General features: G+C 49.0%; 1 protein-coding gene across 1 annotated transcript in view; it reads right to left on the bottom strand.

Annotated features, from left to right (window-relative positions):
* LOC129822417 (muscleblind-like protein 1) overlaps positions 1 to 20,600 on the bottom strand; it is a 211,732-nt gene that overhangs the window by 190,353 nt on the left and 779 nt on the right. The gene's annotated exons all lie outside the window — the stretch shown is intronic.

Raw genomic sequence — 20,600 nt, 5'->3', positions numbered from 1 at the left:
GAGAGGAGCAGCAGCCTACTGTCTGAGAGGAGCAGCAGCCAACTGGCTTAGAGGAGTAGCAGTCTCCTGGCTGAGAGGAGCAGCAGCCTACTGGCTGAAAGGAGCAGCAGACTCCTGGCTGAGAGGAACAGCAGCCTACTGGCTGAGAAGAGCAGTTCTTTACTGACCAAAAGGAGCAGCAGACTATTTGGCTGAGAGGAGCAGCAATCTATTTGGCTGAGAGGAGCAGCAGTCTATTTGGCTGAGAGGAGCAGCAGTCTATTTGGCTGAGAGGAGCAGCAGTCTATTTGGCTGAGAGGAGCAGCAGCTGACTGGGGAGAGGAGCAGCAGTCTACTGGCAGAGAGGAGCAGCAATCCCCTGGCTGAGAGGAAAAGCAGCTCAATGAGGGAGAGGAGCAGTAGTCTACTGGCTGAGAGGAGCAGCAGCCTACTGGCTGACAGGAGCAGCAGCCCACTGGGGAGAGGAGCAGCGGTTTACTGGCTGAGAGGAGCAGCAGTTTACTGGCTGAGAGGAGTAGCAGCCCACTTGGGTAGAGGAGCAGCAGTCTACTGGCTAAGAGGAGCAGCAGTTTACTTGCTGAGAGGAGCAGCAGTCCCCTGGCTGAGAGGAGCAGTAGTCTACTGGCTGAGAGGAGCAGCAGCCTACTGGCTGAGAGGAGCAGCAATCTACTGGCTGAGAGGAGCAGCAATCTACTGGCTGAGAGGAGCAGCAGCCCACTGGCTGAGAGGAGCAGCAGTATACTGGCTGAGAGGAGCAGCAGTTTACTGGCTGAGAGGAGCAGCAGCCCACTGGCTGAGAGGAGCAGCAGTCTCCTGGCTGAGAGGAGCAGCAGTCCCCTGGCTGAGAGGAACAGCAGTCTACTGGCTGAGAGGAGCAGCAGCCTACTGGCTGAGAGGAGCAGTCTACTGGCTGAGAGGAGCAGCAGTCTACTGGCTGAGAGGAGCAGCAGTCTACTGGCTGAGAGGAGCAGCAGCCCACTGGCTGAGAGGAGCAGCAGTCTACTGGCTGAGTGGAGCAGTAGTCTACTGGCTGAGAGGAGCAGCAGCCTACTGGCTGAGAGGAGTAGCAGTCTACTGGCTGAGTTGAGCAGCATTCTACTGGCTGAGAGGAGCAGCAGCCCACTGAGGGAGAGGAGCAGCAGCCTACTGGCTTAGAGGAGGAGCAGTCTACTGGCTGAATGGAGCAGAAGACCACTGGGGGAGAGGAGCAGCAGCCTACTGGATGAGAGGAGCAGCAGACCACAAGCTATTTGCTGAGAGGAGCAGCAACCTACTGGCTGAGAGGAGCAGCTCTTTACTGGCTGAAAGGAGCAGCAGACCATTGGGGGAGAGGAGCAGCAGCCTACTGTCTGAGAGGAGCAGCAGCCAACTGGCTTAGAGGAGTAGCAGTCTCCTGGCTGAGAGAAGCAGCAGTATATTGGCTGAGAGGAGCAGCAGCCTACTGGCTTAGAGGAGCAGCAGACTCCTGTCTGAGAGGAGCAGCAGCCTACTGGCTGAAAGGAGCAGCAGACTCCTGGCTGAGAGGAACAGCAGCCTACTGGCTGAGAAGAGCAGTTCTTTACTGACCGAAAGGAGCAGCAGACTATTTGGCTGAGAGGAGCAGCAGTCTATTTGGCTGAGAGGAGCAGCAGTCTATTTGGCTGAGAGGAGCAGCAGTCTATTTGGCTGAGAGGAGCAGCAGCTCACTGGGGAGAGGAGTAGCAGTCTACTGGCTGAGAGGAGCAGCAATCTCCTGGCTGAGAGGAACAGCAGCTCAATGAGGGAGAGGAGCAGTAGTCTACTGGCTGAGAGGAGCAGCAGCCTATTGGCTGACAGGAGCAGCAGCCCACTGGGGAGAGGAGCAGCGGTTTACTGGCTGAGAGGAGCAGCAGTTTACTGGCTGAGAGGAGTAGCAGCCCACTTGGGGAGAGGAGCAGCAGTCTACTGGCTAAGAGGAGCAGCAGTTTACTTGCTGAGAGGAGCAGCAGTCCCCTGGCTGAGAGGAGCAGTAGTCTACTGGCTGAGAGGAGCAGCAGCCTACTGGCTGAGAGGAGCAGCAGTCTACTGGCTGATAGGAGCAGCAATCTACTGGCTGAGAGGAGCAGCAGTTTACTGGCTGAGAGGAGCAGCAGCCCACTGGCTGAGAGGAGCAGCAGTCTCCTGGCTGAGAGGAGCAGCAGTCCCCTGGCTGAGAGGAACAGCAGTCTACTGGCTGAGAGGAGCAGCAGCCTACTGGCTGAGAGGAGCAGTCTACTGGCTGAGAGGAGCAGCAGTCTACTGGCTGAGAGGAGCAGCAGTCTACTGGCTGAGAGGAGCAGCAGCCCACTGGCTGAGAGGAGCAGCAGTCTACTGGCTGAGTGGAGCAGCAGTCTACTGGCTGAGAGGAGCAGCAGCCTACTGGCTGAGAGGAGTAGCAGTCTACTGGCTGAGTGGAGCAGCATTCTACTGGCTGAGAGGAGCAGCAGTCTACTGGCTGAGAGGAGCAGCAGCCCACAGGCTGAGAGGAGCAGCAGCCTACTGGCTGAGAGGAGCAGCAGTCTACTGGCTGAGAGGAGCAGCAGCCTACTAGCTGAGAGGAGTAGCAGTCTACTGGCTGAGAGGAGCAGCAGTCTACAGGCTGAGAGGAGCAGCAGCCCACTGGCTGAGAGGAGAAGCAGCACACTGAGGAAGAGGAGCAGCAGGCCGCTGGCTGAGAGGAGCAGCAGTTCACTGGCTGAGAAGAGCAGCAGTCTACTGGCTGAGAGGAGCAGCAGCCCACTGGCTGAGAGGAGCAGCAGTTCACTGGCTGAGAAGAGCAGCAGTCTATTTGGCTGAGAAAAGCAGCAGCCCACTGGGAGAGAGGAGCAGCAGCCTACTGGCTGAGAAGAGCAGTTCTTTACTGACCGAAAGGAGCAGCAGACTATTTGGCTGAGAGGAGCAGCAGTCTACTGGCTTTGAGGAGCAGCAGCCTACTGGCTGACAGGAGCAGCAGCCCACTGGGGAGAGGAGCAGCGGTTTACTGGCTGAGAGGAGCAGCAGTTTACTGGCTGAGAGGAGTAGCAGCCCACTTGGGGAGAGGAGCAGCAGTCTACTGGCTAAGAGGAGCAGCAGTTTACTGGCTGAGAGGAGCAGCAGTCCCCTGGCTGAGAGGAGGAGCAGCCTACTGGCTTAGAGGAGCAGCAGTCTACTGGCTGAGAGGAGCAGTAGTCTACTGGCTGAGAGGAGCAGCAGTCTACTGGCTGAGAGGAGGAGCAGTCTACTGGCTGAGAGGAGGAGCAGTCTACTGGCTGAGAGGAGCAGCAGCCTACTGGCTGAGAGGAGCAGCAGCCCACTGGCTGAGAGGAGCAGCAGTCTACTGGCTGAGAGGAGCAGCAGTCTACTGGCTGAGAGGAGCAGCAGCCCACTGGCTGAGAGGAGCAGCAGCCCACTGGCTGAGAGGAGCAGCAGTCTACTGGCTGAGAGGAGCAGCAGTCTACTGGATGAGAGGAGCAGCAGTCTACTGGTTGAGAGGAGCAGCAGTCTACTGGCTGAGAGGAGGAGCAACTCACTTGCTGAGAGGAGCAGAGGCCATCTGGCTGAGAGGAGCAGCAGTCTACTGGCTGAGAGGAGCAGCAGCCCACTGGCTGAGAGGAGCAGCAGTCCCCTGGCTGAGAGGAGCAGCAGTCTACTGGCTGAGAGGAGCAGCAGTCTACTGGCTAAGAGGAGCAGCAGTCTACTGGCTGAGAGGAGCAGTAGTCTACTGGCTGAAAGGAGCAGCAGTCTACTGGCTGAGAGGAGCAGCAGTCTACTGGCTGAGAGGAGCAGCAGTCTCCTGTCTGAGAGGAGCAGCAGTCTACTGGCTGAGAGGAGCAGCAGTCTCTTGGCTGAGAGGAGCAGTAGTCTACTGGCTGAAAGGAGCAGCAGTCTACTGGCTGAGAGGAGCAGCAGTCCCCTGGCTGAGAGGAGCAGTAGTCTACTGGCTGAAAGGAGCAGCAGTCTACTGGCTGAGAGGAGCAGCAGTCTACTGGCTGAGAGGAGCAGCAGTCTACTGGCTGAGAGGAGCAGCAGCCCACTGGCTGAGAGGAGCAGCAGTCTACTGGCTGAGAGGAACAGTTTACTGGCTGAGAGGAGCAGCAGCCTACTAGCTGAGAGGAGTAGCAGTCTACTGGCTGAGAGGAGCAGCAGTCTACAGGCTGAGAGGAGCAGCAGCCCACTGGCTGAGAGGAGAAGCAGCACACTGAGGAAGAGGAGCAGCAGGCCGCTGGCTGAGAGGAGCAGCAGTTCACTGGCTGAGAAGAGCAGCAGTCTACTGGCTGAGAGGAGCAGCAGCCCACTGGCTGAGAGGAGCAGCAGTTCACTGGCTGAGAAGAGCAGCAGTCTATTTGGCTGAGAAAAGCAGCAGCCCACTGGGAGAGAGGAGCAGCAGCCTACTGGCTGAGAAGAGCAGTTCTTTACTGACCGAAAGGAGCAGCAGACTATTTGGCTGAGAGGAGCAGCAGTCTACTGGCTTTGAGGAGCAGCAGCCTACTGGCTGACAGGAGCAGCAGCCCACTGGGGAGAGGAGCAGCGGTTTACTGGCTGAGAGGAGCAGCAGTTTACTGGCTGAGAGGAGTAGCAGCCCACTTGGGGAGAGGAGCAGCAGTCTACTGGCTAAGAGGAGCAGCAGTTTACTGGCTGAGAGGAGCAGCAGTCCCCTGGCTGAGAGGAGGAGCAGCCTACTGGCTTAGAGGAGCAGCAGTCTACTGGCTGAGAGGAGCAGTAGTCTACTGGCTGAGAGGAGCAGCAGTCTACTGGCTGAGAGGAGGAGCAGTCTACTGGCTGAGAGGAGGAGCAGTCTACTGGCTGAGAGGAGCAGCAGCCTACTGGCTGAGAGGAGTAGCAGTCTACTGGCTGAGAGGAGCAGCAGCCCACTGGCTGAGAGGAGCAGCAGTCTACTGGCTGAGAGGAGCAGCAGTCTACTGGCTGAGAGGAGCAGCAGCCCACTGGCTGAGAGGAGCAGCAGCCCACTGGCTGAGAGGAGCAGCAGTCTACTGGCTGAGAGGAGCAGCAGTCTACTGGATGAGAGGAGCAGCAGTCTACTGGATGAGAGGAGCAGCAGTCTACTGGTTGAGAGGAGCAGCAGTCTACTGGCTGAGAGGAGGAGCAACTCACTTGCTGAGAGGAGCAGAGGCCATCTGGCTGAGAGGAGCAGCAGTCTACTGGCTGAGAGGAGCTTCAGCCCACTGGCTGAGAGGAGCAGCAGTCCCCTGGCTGAGAGGAGCAGCAGTCTACTGGCTGAGAGGAGCAGCAGTCTACTGGCTAAGAGGAGCAGCAGTCTACTGGCTGAGAGGAGCAGTAGTCTACTGGCTGAAAGGAGCAGCAGTCTACTGGCTGAGAGGAGCAGCAGTCTACTGGCTGAGAGGAGCAGCAGTCTCCTGTCTGAGAGGAGCAGCAGTCTAATGGCTGAGAGGAGCAGCAGTCTCCTGGCTGAGAGGAGCAGTAGTCTACTGGCTGAAAGGAGCAGCAGTCTACTGGCTGAGAGGAGCAGCAGTCCCCTGGCTGAGAGGAGCAGTAGTCTACTGGCTGAAAGGAGCAGCAGTCTACTGGCTGAGAGGAGCAGCAGTCTACTGGCTGAGAGGAGCAGCAGTCTACTGGATGAGAGGAGCAGCAGTCTACTGGTTGAGAGGAGCAGCAGTCTACTGGCTGAGAGGAGGAGCAACTCACTTGCTGAGAGGAGCAGAGGCCAACTGGAAGAGAGGAGCAGCAGTCTACTGGCTGAGAGGAGCAGCAGCCCACTGGCTGAGAGGAGCAGCAGTCCCCTGGCTGAGAGGAGCAGCAGTCTACTGGCTGAGAGGAGCAGCAGTCTACTGGCTAAGAGGAGCAGCAGTCTACTGGCTGAGAGGAGCAGTAGTCTACTGGCTGAAAGGAGCAGCAGTCTACTGGCTGAGAGGAGCAGCAGTCTACTGGCTGAGAGGAGCAGCAGTCTCCTGTCTGAGAGGAGCAGCAGTCTACTGGCTGAGAGGAGCAGCAGTCTCCTGGCTGAGAGGAGCAGTAGTCTACTGGCTGAAAGGAGCAGCAGTCTACTGGCTGAGAGGAGCAGCAGTCCCCTGGCTGAGAGGAGCAGTAGTCTACTGGCTGAAAGGAGCAGCAGTCTACTGGCTGAGAGGAGCAGCAGTCTACTGGCTGAGAGGAGCAGCAGTCTACTGGCTGAGAGGAGCAGCAGCCCACTGGCTGAGAGGAGCAGCAGTCTACTGGCTGAGAGGAATAGTTTACTGGCTGAGAGGAGCAGCAGCCTACTGGCTGAGAGGAGCAGCAGTCTACTGGCAGAGAGGACTAGCATTCTACTGTCTGTGAAGAGCAGCAGCCCACTGGCTGAGAGGAGCAGCAGTCTACTGGATGAGAGGAGCAGCAGCCTACTGGCTGAGAGGAGCAGCAGTCTACTGGCTGAGAGGAGCAGCATTCTACTGGCTGTGAAGAGCAGCAGGCCACTGGCTGAGAGGAGCAGCAGCACACTGGCTGAGAGGAGCAGCAGTCTACTGGCTGAGAGGAGCAGCAGTCTACTGGCTGAGAGGAGCAGCAGTCTACTGGCTGAGAGGAGCAGCAGTCTACTGGCTGAGAGGAGCAGCAGCCCACAGGCTGAGAGGAGCAGCAGTCTACTGGCTGAGAGGAGCAGCAGTCTACTGGCTGAGAGGAGCAGCAGCCTACTAGCTGAGAGGAGTAGCAGTCTACTGGCTGAGAGGAGAAGCAGCCCACTGAGGAAGAGGAGCAGCAGGCCGCTGTCTGAGAGGAGCAGCAGTTCACTGGCTGAGAAGAGCAGCAGTCTACTGGCTGAGAGGAGCAGCAGCCCACTGGCTGAGAGGAGCAGCAGTTCACTGGCTGAGAAGAGCATTAGTCTATTTGGCTGAGAAAAGCAGCAGCCCACTGGGAGAGAGGAGCAGCAGCCTACTGGCTGAGAAGAGCAGTTCTTTACTGACCGAAAGGAGCAGCAGACTATTTGGCTGAGAGGAGCAGCAGTCTCCTGGCTTTGAGGAGCAGCAGCCTACTGGCTGACAGGAGCAGCAGCCCACTGGGGAGAGGAGCAGCGGTTTACTGGCTGAGAGGAGCAGCAGTTTACTGGCTGAGAGGAGTAGCAGCCCACTTGGGGAGAGGAGCAGCAGTCTACTGGCTAAGAGGAGCAGCAGTTTACTGGCTGAGAGGAGCAGCAGTCCCCTGGCTGAGAGGAGCAGTAGTCTACTGGCTGAGAGGAGCAGCAGCCTACTGGCTGAGAGGAGCAGCAGTCTACTGGCTGAGAGGAGCAGCAATCTACTGGCTGAGAGGAGCAGCAGCCCACTGGCTGAGAGGAGCAGCAGTCTACTGGCTGAGAGGAGCAGCAGTTTACTGGCTGAGAGGAGCAGCAGCCCACTGGCTGAGAGGAGCAGCAGTCTCCTGGCTGAGAGGAGTAGCAGTCCCCTGGCTGAGAGGAACAGCAGTCTACTGGCTGAGAGGAGCAGCAGCCTACTGGCTGAGAGGAGCAGTCTACTGGCTGAGTGGAGCAGCAGTCTACTGGCTGAGAGGAGCAGCAGCCTACTGGCTGAGAGGAGTAGCAGTCTACTGGCTGAGTGGAGCAGCATTCTACTGGCTGAGAGGAGCAGCAGCCCACTGAGGGAGAGGAGCAGCAGCCTACTGGCTTAGAAGAGGAGCAGTCTACTGGCTGAAAGGAGCAGCAGCCCACTGGCTGAGAGGAGCAGCAGTCTACTGGCTGAGAGGAGCAGCAGACCACAAGCTATTGGCTGAGAGGAGCAGCAACCTACTGGCTGAGAGGAGCAGTTCTTTACTGGCTGAAAGGAGCAGCAGACCATTTGGGGAGAGGAGCAGCAGCCTACTGTCTGAGAGGAGCAGCAACCAACTGGCTTAGAGGAGAATCAGTCTCCTGGCTGAGAGAAGCAGCAGCCTATTGGCTGAGAGGAGCAGCAGCCTACTGGCTTAGAGGAGCAGCAGACTCCTGTCTGAGAGGAGCAGCAGCCTACTGGCTGAAAGGAGCAGTAGCCTACTGGCTGAAAGGAGCAGCAGACTCCTGGCTGAGAGGAACAGCAGCCTACTGGCTGAGAGGAGCAGCAGCCTACTGGCTGAGAGGAGCATCAGCCTATTGGCTGAGAGGAGCAGCAGTCTACTGGCTGAAAGGAGCAGAGTCCTCTGAATCTCATATGATGAATCTTGTTGCCGGCCTGAGTGTGAATGTTTAGCTTAAAGGGATACTTCAGCATGTTGGCAATGAGCGCCTTTATCCTCTTCCACAGAGTCAGATGAACTCTTGGATACCCATAAACTTCCAGTCATTGCTCTAGCTAGCATTGGCTTGCAAAACGACCTCTAACTTCCTTCATAATGGACACAGAGACACACAATTGGTATCCACGAGTTCATCTGAGTTCATTTCTATTGTGTTGTTGACTGCACGTTTGTTTATTTGTAACTCTGTGTTGTTGTTTTTTGTCGCACTGTGTAACGGCGGTCCTCCTCCTCTTCGCCCGAAAAGGAGGAGTATTGATCGAACCAAGGCGCAGTGGAGTTTGAACACATATTTATTTAACGAAAACACGAAATTAACTAAACTAACAAAACAACAAACGATGTAGACAGACCTAGACGACGAACTTACATAAAACAAGAAGAACGCACGAATAGGGAACAGACATAAACCGAACAAACCGTAAACAGTCCAGTATGGTGCAAACATATACACAGACACGGAAGACAATCACCCACAACGAACACTGTGACAACGCCTACCTAAATATGACTCTTAATTAGAGGAACGCCAAACACCTGCCTCTAATTAAGAGCCATACCAGGCAACCCAAAACCAACACAGAAACAGAAAACATAGAATGCCCACCCAACCTCACGTCCTGACCAACTAACACACATAACAAACTAACATAAATAGGTCAGGAACGTGACACACTGTTTTACTTTATCTTGACCAGGTCGCAGTTGTAAATGAGAACTTGTTCTCAACTGGCCGACCTGGTTAAATGAAGGTGAAATAAAATATAAATAAAAAGTAGACAAAAGTAGCCCTTTAAGCTTCTATAAATATGTATTGTCTGCTCAGAGGGCCTTGGTATGGTCTGTTCTGGGAGTTGAGATTTAGGACCGGGCACACCTCTGTCTTGTGTGCAAAAAAAGGCATGCTGGCCACTTGTGTTGGTTAGAGTGGGACAGGGTGGAGATGGGGATGTGTCATTTTGTGTACACATGTGTATTTGTCAATGTGTGTGTGTGTGTGTGTGTGTGTGTGTGTGTGTGTGTGTGTGTGTGTGTGTGTGTGTGTGTGTGTGTGTGTGTGTGTGTGTGTGTGTGTGTGTGTGTGTGTGTGTGTGTGTGTGTGTGTGTGTGTGTGTGTGTGTGTGTGTGTGTGTATATAATGTGGCCTAACAAGCACAAGATGCTGAATGAAGATTGAATTTCAGAGGCAATAAAGCTGGTGACACTAAATTACAAACCTGATGTCAGGAAATGAGTTACCATGGAGAGAAGAGAAGGAGAGAAGAGGAGGAGAAAAGAGGAGGAGAACAGGAAAAGGGAGGGAGGAGGAGGGGAGGAGAGAAGGGGAGGGTAATGGAGGAGGAGAGAAGAGGAGGTGAGGAGAGGAGAGAAGGGGAGGGTAATGGAGGAGGAGGGGAAGAGGAGGTGAGGAGAGAAGGGGAGGGGCGGGAGGAGGAGGGGAAGAGGAGGGGAGGAGAGAAGGGGAGGGGAATGGAGGAGGAGGGGAAGAGGAGGGGAGGAGAGAAGGGGAGGGGTGGGAGGAGGAGTGGAAGAGGAGGGGAGGGTAATGGAGGAGGAGGGGAAGAGGAGGGGAGGAGAGAAGGGGAGGCTAATGGAGGAGGAGGGGAAGAGGAGGGGAGGAGAGAAGGGGAGGGGAATGGAGGAGGAGGGGAAGAGGAGGGGAGGAGAGAAGGGGAGGGGTGGGCGGAGGAGAGGAAGAGGAGGTGAGGAGCGAAGGGGAGGGGCGGGAGGAGGAGGGGAAGAGGAGTGGAGGAGAAGAAGGAAGGCGTTTGGGTGAGAACGTGGAAGGCCACCTGTGACAGTTAAACAGAGTGAGAAATCAAAAGTCTATTTTATGCCTGTCCGCTCTAGCAGGACACAAAACCCTGGACGAGCTCTGTACCCCCCTGATGATGTCACAATGAGGCTATAGAGCGATGAACACATGTGGCCACTGTCAGGCCATAAAGACAGACAAGAGTGGAAAATGGAGGAGAGGAACGTGGAGAGAAAGCTGGAAAGGGAGATCTGATCTCGTATATCAGCTTTGATCCGTGCTAACCAGAGCCAGAGCTGGAAGGACAGCAAAGCATATTCTACCGACATCTACCACAGGAAACCACATTACTGTCTGAATGGAAACTCCAGAAAATCTTGCCAGCTAGGAGTGTATTTATGTGTGAAAAGGTTTGAGTGTTCTAACAGACATCTACTGTAGACATCTATGAAAAGGCCATATCTGAGGTCAAGATGTCAGTGAAACTAGGGCCAGCATTAAATAGAAGGCGGCGCAGTATACAGATGACAAAGCCCCTATTAAAGGCATTGTCCCAGACATGTGCAGCGATCACATTCATGGTAAGGGCTGCATATGTTGGCTCGAGCATACATTACCTTTAAAGTCTGTTATAGTGTGCCGCTCCATAACGCATCCAAGATTAGCCATTTTATATTTCTAAGACAACCATACAATCTTGTGCCATTCCAATTGTTCTCCCCTCCCCCTCAATCTAGCCTCGCACTCTCTATTGCTCTCTCTCAATTCAATTCAATTCAATTCAAGGGGCTTTATTGGCATGGGAAACATGTGTTAACATTGCCAAAGCAAATGAGGTAGACAATACACAAAAGTGAAACAAACAAAACGAATTAACAGTAAACATTACACATACAGAAGTTTCAAAACAATAAAGACATTACAAGTGTCATATTAAATATATACAGTGTTGTAACAATGTACAAATGGTTAAAGCACACAAGTTAAAATAAGTAAGCATAAATATGGGTTGTATTTACAATGGTGTTTGTTCTTCACTGGTTGCCCTTTTCTTGTGGCAACAGGTCACAAATATTGCTGCTGTGATGGCACACTGTGGAATTTCACCCAGTAGATATGGGAGTTTATCAAAATTGGATTTGTTTTCGAATTCTTTGTGGATCTGTGTGATCTGAGGGAAATATGTGTCTCTAATATGGTCATACATTGGGCAGGAGGTTAGGAAGTGCACTCTCTCTCTCTAGCTCTCTCTCTAGCTCTAGCTCTCTCTCTCCCTCTATCTCTCTCTCTAGCGCTCTCTCTAGCTCTCTCTCTCTCTCTAGCTCTCTCTCTATCGGTCTCTCTAGCTCTCTCTCTCTCTAGCTCTCTCTCTACGTCTCTCTCTAGGTCTCTCTCTCTCTCTTTATCTCTAGCTCTCTCTTTCTCTCTCCAGCTCTCTCTCTCTCTCCTTATCTCTCTCTAGATTTCTCTCTCTCTCTCTCTAGCTCCCGCTCTCTCTCACTTTCTCTCTCTAGCTCTCTCTCTCTCTCCTTATCTCTAGCTCCCTCTCTCTCTCTCTCGCTCTCTCTTTCTCTCTAGGTCTATCTCTCTCTATAACTCTCTCTTTAGGTCTTTCTCTCCAGCTCTAGTTCTCTCTCTCTAGCTCTCTTTCTCTCTCTCTCTCCTAGGTCTTTCTCTCTCTAGCTCTCTCTCTCTCTCGCTCTCTCTCCCTAGGTCTTTCTCTCTCGCTTTCTCTCCCTAGGTCTTTCTCTCTCTAGCTCTCTCTCGCTCTCTCTCCCTAGGTCTTTCTCTCTCGCTCTCTCTCTAGCGCTCTATCTAGCTCTCTCAATTCAATTCAATTCAAGGGGCTTTATTGGCATGGGAAACATATGCAAGTGAAGTAGATTATATACAAAAGTGAAATAAACAATAAAAATTAACAATAAACATTACACTCACAGAAGTTCCAAAAGAATAAAGACATTACAAATGCCATAGTATGTATATATACAGTGTTTTAACGATGTACAAATGGTTAAAGTACAAAAGGGAAAATAATTAAGCATAAATATGGGTTGTATTTAAAATGGTGTTTGTTCTTCACTGGTTAACTTTTTCTTGTGGCAACAGGTCACAAGTCTTGCTGCTGTGATGGCACACTGTGGTATTTCACCCAGTAGATATGGGAGTTTATCAAAATCGGGTTTGTTTTCGAATTCTTTGTGGATCTGTGTAATCTGAGGGAAATATGTGTCTCTAATATGGTCATTCATTGGGCAGGAGGTTAGGAAGTGCAGCTCAGTTTCCACCTCATTTTGTGGGCAGTGTGCACATAGCCTGTCTTCTCTTGAGAGACAGGTCTGCCTACGGCGACCTTTCTCAATTTTAAGGCTATGCTCACTTAATCTGTACATAGTCAAAGATTTTCTTAATTTTGGGTCATTCACAGCGATCAGGTACTCTGTTTAGGGCCAAATAGCATTCTAGTTCGCTCTTTTTTTCGTAAATTCATTCCAAAGTTTCTCATGATTTATTTGGGTCTAATTCTGTTACTGTCCTGGGGCTCTGTGGGGTGTGATTGTGTTTGTGAACAGAGCCTCGGGACCAGCTTGCTTAGGGGGCTCTTCTCTGGGTTCATCTCTCTGTAGGTGAAGGCTTTTTTATGAAGGTTTGTGAATCGCGTCCTTTTAGGTGGTAGTAGACTCTAACGGCTCTTTTCTGGATATTGATAATTAGCAGGCTTAATTCTGCTCTGCATGCATTATTTGGTGTTTAACGTGGCTCACAGGAAATTTTTGCAGAATTCTGCATGAAGAGTTTAAATTTGGTATTTATCCCGTTGTGTGAATTCTTGGTTGGTGAGCGGACCCCAGACCTCACAACCATGAAGGGTAACTGGTTCTATAACTGGTTCAAGTATTTTTAGCCAGATCCTAATTGGTGAGTCAAACTTTGTGTTCCTTCTGATGACATAGAATGCCTTTCTTGCCTTGTACCTCAGATCGTTCACAGCTTTGTTTAAGTTACCTGTGGTGCTGATGTTTAGGCCGAGGTATGTACAGTTTTTTGTGTGGCACTAGGGAAACGGTGTCTAGATCAAGTTTTTTTTAGTGGTCCTGGCAACTGTACTTTTTGGAACACATTATTTGTGTCTTACTGAGATTTACTGTCAAGGCCCAGGTCTGACAGAATCTGTAGAGAATATCTAGGTAGGATCTCCTTGGTTAGGGACAGAAGCAGCAGATCTTCAGCAAACAGTAGACATTTGACTTCAGATTCTAGTAGGGTGATCCCGGGTGCTGCAGACTGTTCTAGTACCCTTGACAATTTGTGGATATATACAGTTGAAGTCAGAAATGTACATACACTTAGATTGGAGTCATTAAAACTTGTTTTTCAACCACTCCACAAATTTCTTGTTATCAAACTATAGTTTTGGCAAGTCGGTTAGGACATCTACTTTGTGCATGAAACAAGAACATTTCCCAACAATTGTTAAGACAGATTATTTCACTTATAATATTGTAAGGGCTGTCTTTCTCCTCATCCTCGGACGAGGTGAGGAGAGAAGGATCATCAGACCAATACGCAGCATTAGGGAAATAAGCCATACTTTTATTTAACGACGATGATGGCAACACGAAAACAAATACACTTACGAAATAACAAAACAAGAAAACGACGTTGACGAAACCTGAACATAAACTTACATAACTACACGTAAACTCACGGACAGGAAACAGACGACATCGAAACGAAAACGAACAGCCAAACAGTCCCGTATGGTACATACATCGACACGACACAGGAGACAATCACCCACAAACAAACAGTGAGAACGCCCTACCTAAATATGACTCTTAATTAGAGGAAAACGCAAACCACCTGCCTCTAATCAAGAGCCATACCAGGCAACCCAAAACCAACATAGAAACAGATAACATAGACTGCCCACCCAAAACACATGCCCTGACCATAAACACATAAAAAACAACATAAAACAGGTCAGGACCGTTACAAATATCGCAATTCCAGTGGGTCAGAAGTTTAAATATACTAAGTTGACTGTGCTTTTAAACAGCTTGGAAAATTCCAGAAAATGATGTCATGGCTTTAGAAGCTTCTGATAGGCTAATTGACATAATTTGAGTCAAATGGAGGTGTATCTGTGGATGTATTTCAAGGCCTACCTTCAAACTCAGTGCCTCTTTGCTTGACATCATGGGAAAATCAAAGGAAATCAGCCAAGACCTCAGAAAATAAATTGTAGACCTCCACAAGTCTGGTTCATCCTTGGGAGCAATTTCCAAATGCCTGAAGGTACCACGTTCATCTGTACAAACAATAGTACGCAAGGAGAAACACCATTGGACCACGCAGCTGTCATACCGCTCAGGAAGGAGACGCGTTCTGTCTCCTAGAGATGAACGTACTTTGTTGCAAAAGTGCAAATCAATCCCAGAACAACAGCAAAGGACCTTGTGAAGATGCTGGAGGAAACAAGTACAATTGTAACTATATCCACAATAAAACAAGTCTTATATGGACATAACCTGAAAGGCCACTCAGCAAGGAGGAAGCCAATGCTCCAAAACCGCCATAAAATAAGCCAGACTACAGTTTGCAACTGCACATGGGGACACAGATCGTACTTTTTGGAGAAATGTCCTCTGGTCTGATGAAACAAAAATAGAACTGTTTGGCAATAATGACCATCGTTATGTTGCAGGAAAAAGGGGGATGCTTGCAAGCTGTGGAACACCATCCCAACCGTGAAGCACGGGGGTGGCAGCATCATGTTGTCGGGGTGCTTTGCTGTAGGAGGGACTGGCGCACCTCACAAAATAGATGGCATCATGAGGTAAGAAAATTATGTGGATATGGTGAAGCCGCATTTCAAGACATCAATCAGGAAGTTAAAGCTTGATCGCAAATGGGTCTTTCAAATGGACAATGACCCCAAGCACACTTCCAAATTTGTGGCAAAATTGCTTAAGGACAACAAAGTCAAAGTATTGGAGTGGCCATCACAAATCCCTGACCTCAATTCCATAGAAAAATTGTGGGCAGAACTGAAAAAGTGTGTGCGAACAAGGAGGCCTACAAACCTGACTCAGTTACACCAGCTCTGTCAGAAGGAATGGGCCAAAATTCACCCAACTTATTGTGGGAAGCTTGTGGAAGGCTACCCAAAATGTTTGACCCATATTAAACTATTTAAAGGCAATGCTACCAAATACTAATTGAGTGTATGTAAACTTCTGACTCACTGGAAATGTGATGAAAGAAATAAAAGCTGAAATAAATAATTATCTCTAATATTATTCTGACATTTCACATTCTTAAAATAAAGTGGTGATCCTAACTGACCTAAGAGGTGTACATTTTACTAGGATTAAATGTCAGGAATTGTGAAACTGAGTTTAAATGTATTTGGCTAAGGTGTATGTAAACTTCCGACTTCAACAGTATATTGAAGAGGGCGGGGCTTAAACTGCATCCCTGTCTCACCCCACGGCCTTGTGGAAAGAAATATGTGTTGTTTGCAAATTTTAACAGCACAGTTGTTGTTTGTGTACATGGATTTTATAATGTCGTATGTTTTTCCCCCAACACCACTTTCCATTAATTTGTATATCTTCTATACCTTCTGCCAAATTGAATCAAAAGCTTTTTTGAAGTCAAATAAGCGTAAGAAGATTTTGTCTTTGTTGTGGTTTGTTCGTTTGTCAATTAGGGTGTGCAGGGTGAGTATGTGGTCTGTCGTACGATAATTTGGTAAACAACCACTTTGACATTTGCTCAGTACGTTGTTTTACTGAGGAAATGTACAAGTCTGCTTTTAATGATAATGCAGAGGATTTTCGCAAGGTTGCTGTTGTCGCAAAACAAATGGTAGTTATTGTGGTCAAATTCGTCCAATTTCGTGGATTGGGGTGATCAGTCTGTGGTTCCAAATATTGGGGAAGATGCCAGAGGTAAGGATGATGTTAAAGAGTTTATTTTATAATTTTATTGAGGATACCATCAACACCACAGGCTGTTTTGGGTTGGAGGGTTTGTATTTTGTCCTGTTGTTCATTCAATGTAATTGGGGAATCCAGTCGCATCTGGTAGTCTGATTCTAAGATTTGTAATTGATCATGTATATGTTTTTGCTGTTTGTTCTTTGTTATAGAGCCAAAAAGATTGGAGAAGTGGTTTATACACACATCTCCATTTTGGATAGATAACTATTTGTGTTGTTGTTTGTTTATTGTGTTCCAATTTTCCCAGAAGTGGTTAGATTCTATGGATTCTTCAATTACATTGAGCTGAATGCTGACATGCTGTTCCTTCTTTTTCTGTAGTTTATTTCTGTATTGTTTTAGTGATTCACCATAGTGAATGAGCAGACTCAGGTTTTCTTGGTCTCCATGTTTTTAGTTGAAAAGTTTCTCAATTTATTTCTTAGGTTTTTGCATTTTTCATCAAACCATTTGTCGTTGTTGTTAATCTACTTAAGTTGTATGCTCAACATTTTAGATTTGATAGGGAAGCTGAAAGGTCAAATATTCTGTTGAGGCTTTCTACTGCCAAGTTTACACCTTAACTATTACAGTGAATTGTTTTGTCCAAGAAGTTGTCTAAAAGGGTCTAAAAGGGTCTCTGAGACTCTAAGAGTCTCTGGGTTGAGGTCAGTGATAAAGAAATCTACAGCACTATTGCCAAAAAATGAGCTATAGGTATACCTACCATAGGAGTCCCCTCGAAGCCTAAAATTGACTATGTACATACCCAGCGTGCGACAGAGCTGCAGGAGTTGTGACCCATTTTTGTTGGTTGTTTGTCATAGTTGTGTCTTGGGGGGGTATTTGGGACAGAATGCTGTCAACTGCAGGTAGGTGTTTGTCCCCCTGTGTGATGAGGGTGTCAGGTTCTTGTCCAGTTCTGGCATTTAGGTCGCCACAGACTAGTTATGTCCCTGGGCCTGGAAATGTGTGATCTCCCCCTCTAGGGTGGAGAAGCTGTCATCGTTAAAGTATGGGGATTCTATTTGGGGATATAGGTGGCACACATGAGGACATTTTTCTTTGTTGAGATCATTTCCTTATTCATTTCTAGCCTGATGTAAAATGTTCCTGTTTTGACTAATTTAATAGAGTGGGTTAGGTCTGCTCTATACCAAATTAGCATACCTCTGAGTCTCTTCCCTGTTTCATTCCTGGTAATTTGGTGGGTGGGAAAACCAGCTCTCTAGAGGGCAACCAGTGGGTCCATCTCCCCTATACCATGTTAAATGTAGGATGAAAATGTCTGTATTTCCGATTTCTTTGATGAAGTCTGGGTTCCTGCTCTTTAGGCGAAAGGAAGATGACCTCAGACATTGTAAATTCCAGGATGATTCCAGGAGGTAGCAAAAGTTTTGTGTTCCATTGTGTCTAAGGTTGTTATCCTGTAGTTTAGACCCGGACAATATCTATCTTTCTGAAAAGATCTACTGTTAATTCTTATTTCTGTGTTTTGTTCTTATGTATGCTGTCATGGAAGATCAAAAGTACCCACCAGCAACACCAGAATATAGACTTACAGTACCCACACCCAGAATATAGACCTACAGTACCCACAACCACCAGAATATAGAACTACAGTACCCACCACCATCCCCATAATATAGACCTACTGTACCCACCACCACCACCAGAATATAGAACTACAGTACCCACCACCACCACCAGAATATAGACCTACAGCACCCATCACCACCACGAGAATATAGACCTACAGTACCCACCACCACCACCAGAATATAGAACTACAGTACCCACCACCACCACCACCACCAAAAGAATATAGACCTACAGTACCCACCACCACCACCAGAATATAGACCTACAGTACCCACCACCACCACCAGAATATAGATCTACAGTACCCACCACCACCACCACCACCACCAGAATATAGACCTACAGTACCCACCACCACCACCAGAATATAGACCTACAGTACCCACCACCACCACCAGAATATAGACCTACAGTACCCACCGCCACCACCAGAATATAGACCTACAGTACCCACCACCACCACCAGAATATAGACTTACAGTACCCACCACCACCACCAGTATATAGACTTACAGTACCCACCACCACCACCAGAATATAGAACTACAGTACCCACCACCACCACCACCACCACCACCAGAATATAGACCTACAGTACCCACCACCACCACCACCACCAGAATATAGACCTACAGTACCCACCACCACCACCAGAATATAGAACTACAGTACCCACCACCATTACCAGAATATAGAACTACAGTACCCAACACCAGAATATAGACCTAAAGTACCCATCACCACCACCAGAATATAGACCTAGAGTACCCACCACCACCAACCGGAATATAGACCTACAGTACCCACAACCACCACCAGAATATAGACCTACAGTACCCACCACCACCAGAATATAGACTTACAGTACCCATCACCACCACCAGAATATAGACCTAGAGTACCCACCACCACCACCAGAATATTGACCTACAGTACCCACCACCAGAATATAGACCTGCACACCAGCAGAATATAGACCTACACACCAGCAGAATATAGACCTGCACACCAGCAGAATATAGACCTGCACACCAGCAGAATATAGACCTGCACACCAGCCGAATATAGACCTGCACACAAGCAGAATATAGACCTGCACACCAGCAGAATATAGACCTGCACACCAGCCGAATATAGACCTGCACACCAGCAGAATATAGACCTGCACACCAGCAGAATATAGACCTGCACACCAGCCGAATATAGACCTGCACACCAGCCGAATATAGACCTGCACACCAGCAGAATATAGACCTACACACCAGCAGAATATAGACCTGCACACCAGCAGAATATAGACCTACTCACCACCAGAATATAGACCTGCACACCAGCAGAATATAGACCTACTCACCACCAGAATATAGACACAAGTCTCTACAGTACATAATCAGACCTGCTTGAGAATTATACTGATTGCCTCTGAACGAATTCCCAGCATCCCAACCCCAATTGACATTTACCTCAGCGTTCCAAATGTATTAATCCATTTAAAACATTGTTCACTGTACCTACCTACAACTTAGCACCGGGCAAACACAACAAAGTACAATTACCTCCATCACAAATTCACCCTGACCATACTCTCTTCTCATGAGCTTTGAGACTCCACAGCAGCAGCACCGAATTATTATTAGTGCGGAGAGACAGAGCTAATTCCAGCACTGTCAGGTCCTTTTAAATAGGTCTCTGGACATCTCTATGAAACAGCAAAGGCAGAGACACAGAGGGGAGATGGAGACAGACAGGATAGAGAGCGGAGGGGCGAAGGGAGAGACTGGAGAAAAGCGAGAGACGGGAGAAAAGGGAGAGACTGGAGAGATGGGAGGGAAAAAGCGTCTGTTTTGACAGATAGGCATCTATGGGGAACATTGGTGTAAATTGTGTTGTCTTTCAAACCTATGTTTATCTAAGTGTAGCTAGATAAGTGTTTTGTGTTTCTTCCTTCATGGCTATCTATTACATGCACTGTTTACATGCATATTCAGCAGAAACTGCTCAGTCTCAAAAATAGGTTTAATTTGTTGTAATTTTCTGTTTATATGTCACAACCATTCACAGCTACAGATTGGTGAAGAGATAATGGTCTCAGAAAGGGGTCAACCACATAGTGACCAGTACAGGAGGGGTCATGGATTTTTATAAGTTATAATCAAGAAAGACAGTTGCTTTGATGCATTTCAAATATATTTTTCAAAAGATGTGTCAGAAAACGTTGTGTTAAAGCGCTAGGGGGACAAATAGAATATGTAGCTTATACATATTTAAATAGATACAGTGTGATCTAAAATGCTTGTCTTGATATCTAAATTGACTGCATGCGAACAAGACCAGTGGCAAATTTACATATGACATGTTTTGTCATTAAGCAGACGGTATTATCCAGAGCGACTTAAAGGAGCAATCAGGGTTAAGTGCCTTGCTCCAGAGGACATGGACAGATTTTTCACCTTGTCAGCTAAGGGGTTCCAAACAAGCATTCTTTCGTTTACAAGCCAAACGCTCTTAACCACTAGACGACCTGTCACACCAAATGTCAAACAAGCAACTGAACCATCAGTCCTAGAGGCTAAGAGAAACACTACGACATAGGAGAGTGACTAGTAGACTACTAAAGTAAAAACACAGACAGTCACATGATGAAGCCTTGGGCCTCAGGACCAAGCTCACTAAGAGTTCCAACTTCCAACAAGGTTCATTTAGTCAAAGATTGAACCTTGGTTTTGCAAATGTTAAGTATCTACCAGTTGATGTCATGTATAGAGCAGGAGGCGTGCAGTAGCAGCAACAGGCAGCCAGAGAAGGAGGCATGCAGTAGCAGCAAACAGGCAGCCAGAGAAGGAGGCGTGCAGTAGCAGCAACAGGCAGCCAGAGAAGGAGGCGTGCAGTAGCAGCAACAGGCAGCCAGAGAAGGAGGCATGCAGTAGCAGCAAACAGGCAGCCAGAGAAGGAGGCGTGCAGTAGCAGCAACAGGCAGCCAGAGAAGGAGGCGTGCAGTAGCAGCAACAGGCAGCCAGAGAAGGAGGCGTGCAGTACCAGAAACAGGCAGCCAGAGAAGGAGGCGTGCAGCA

This window comes from Salvelinus fontinalis, chromosome 24 (genome assembly GCF_029448725.1).
Source record: "Salvelinus fontinalis isolate EN_2023a chromosome 24, ASM2944872v1, whole genome shotgun sequence".
Taxonomy (NCBI): domain Eukaryota; kingdom Metazoa; phylum Chordata; class Actinopteri; order Salmoniformes; family Salmonidae; genus Salvelinus; species Salvelinus fontinalis.
The sequence above is the reverse complement of the archived record's forward strand: the minus strand, read 5'-3'. Positions and strand labels throughout refer to the sequence as shown.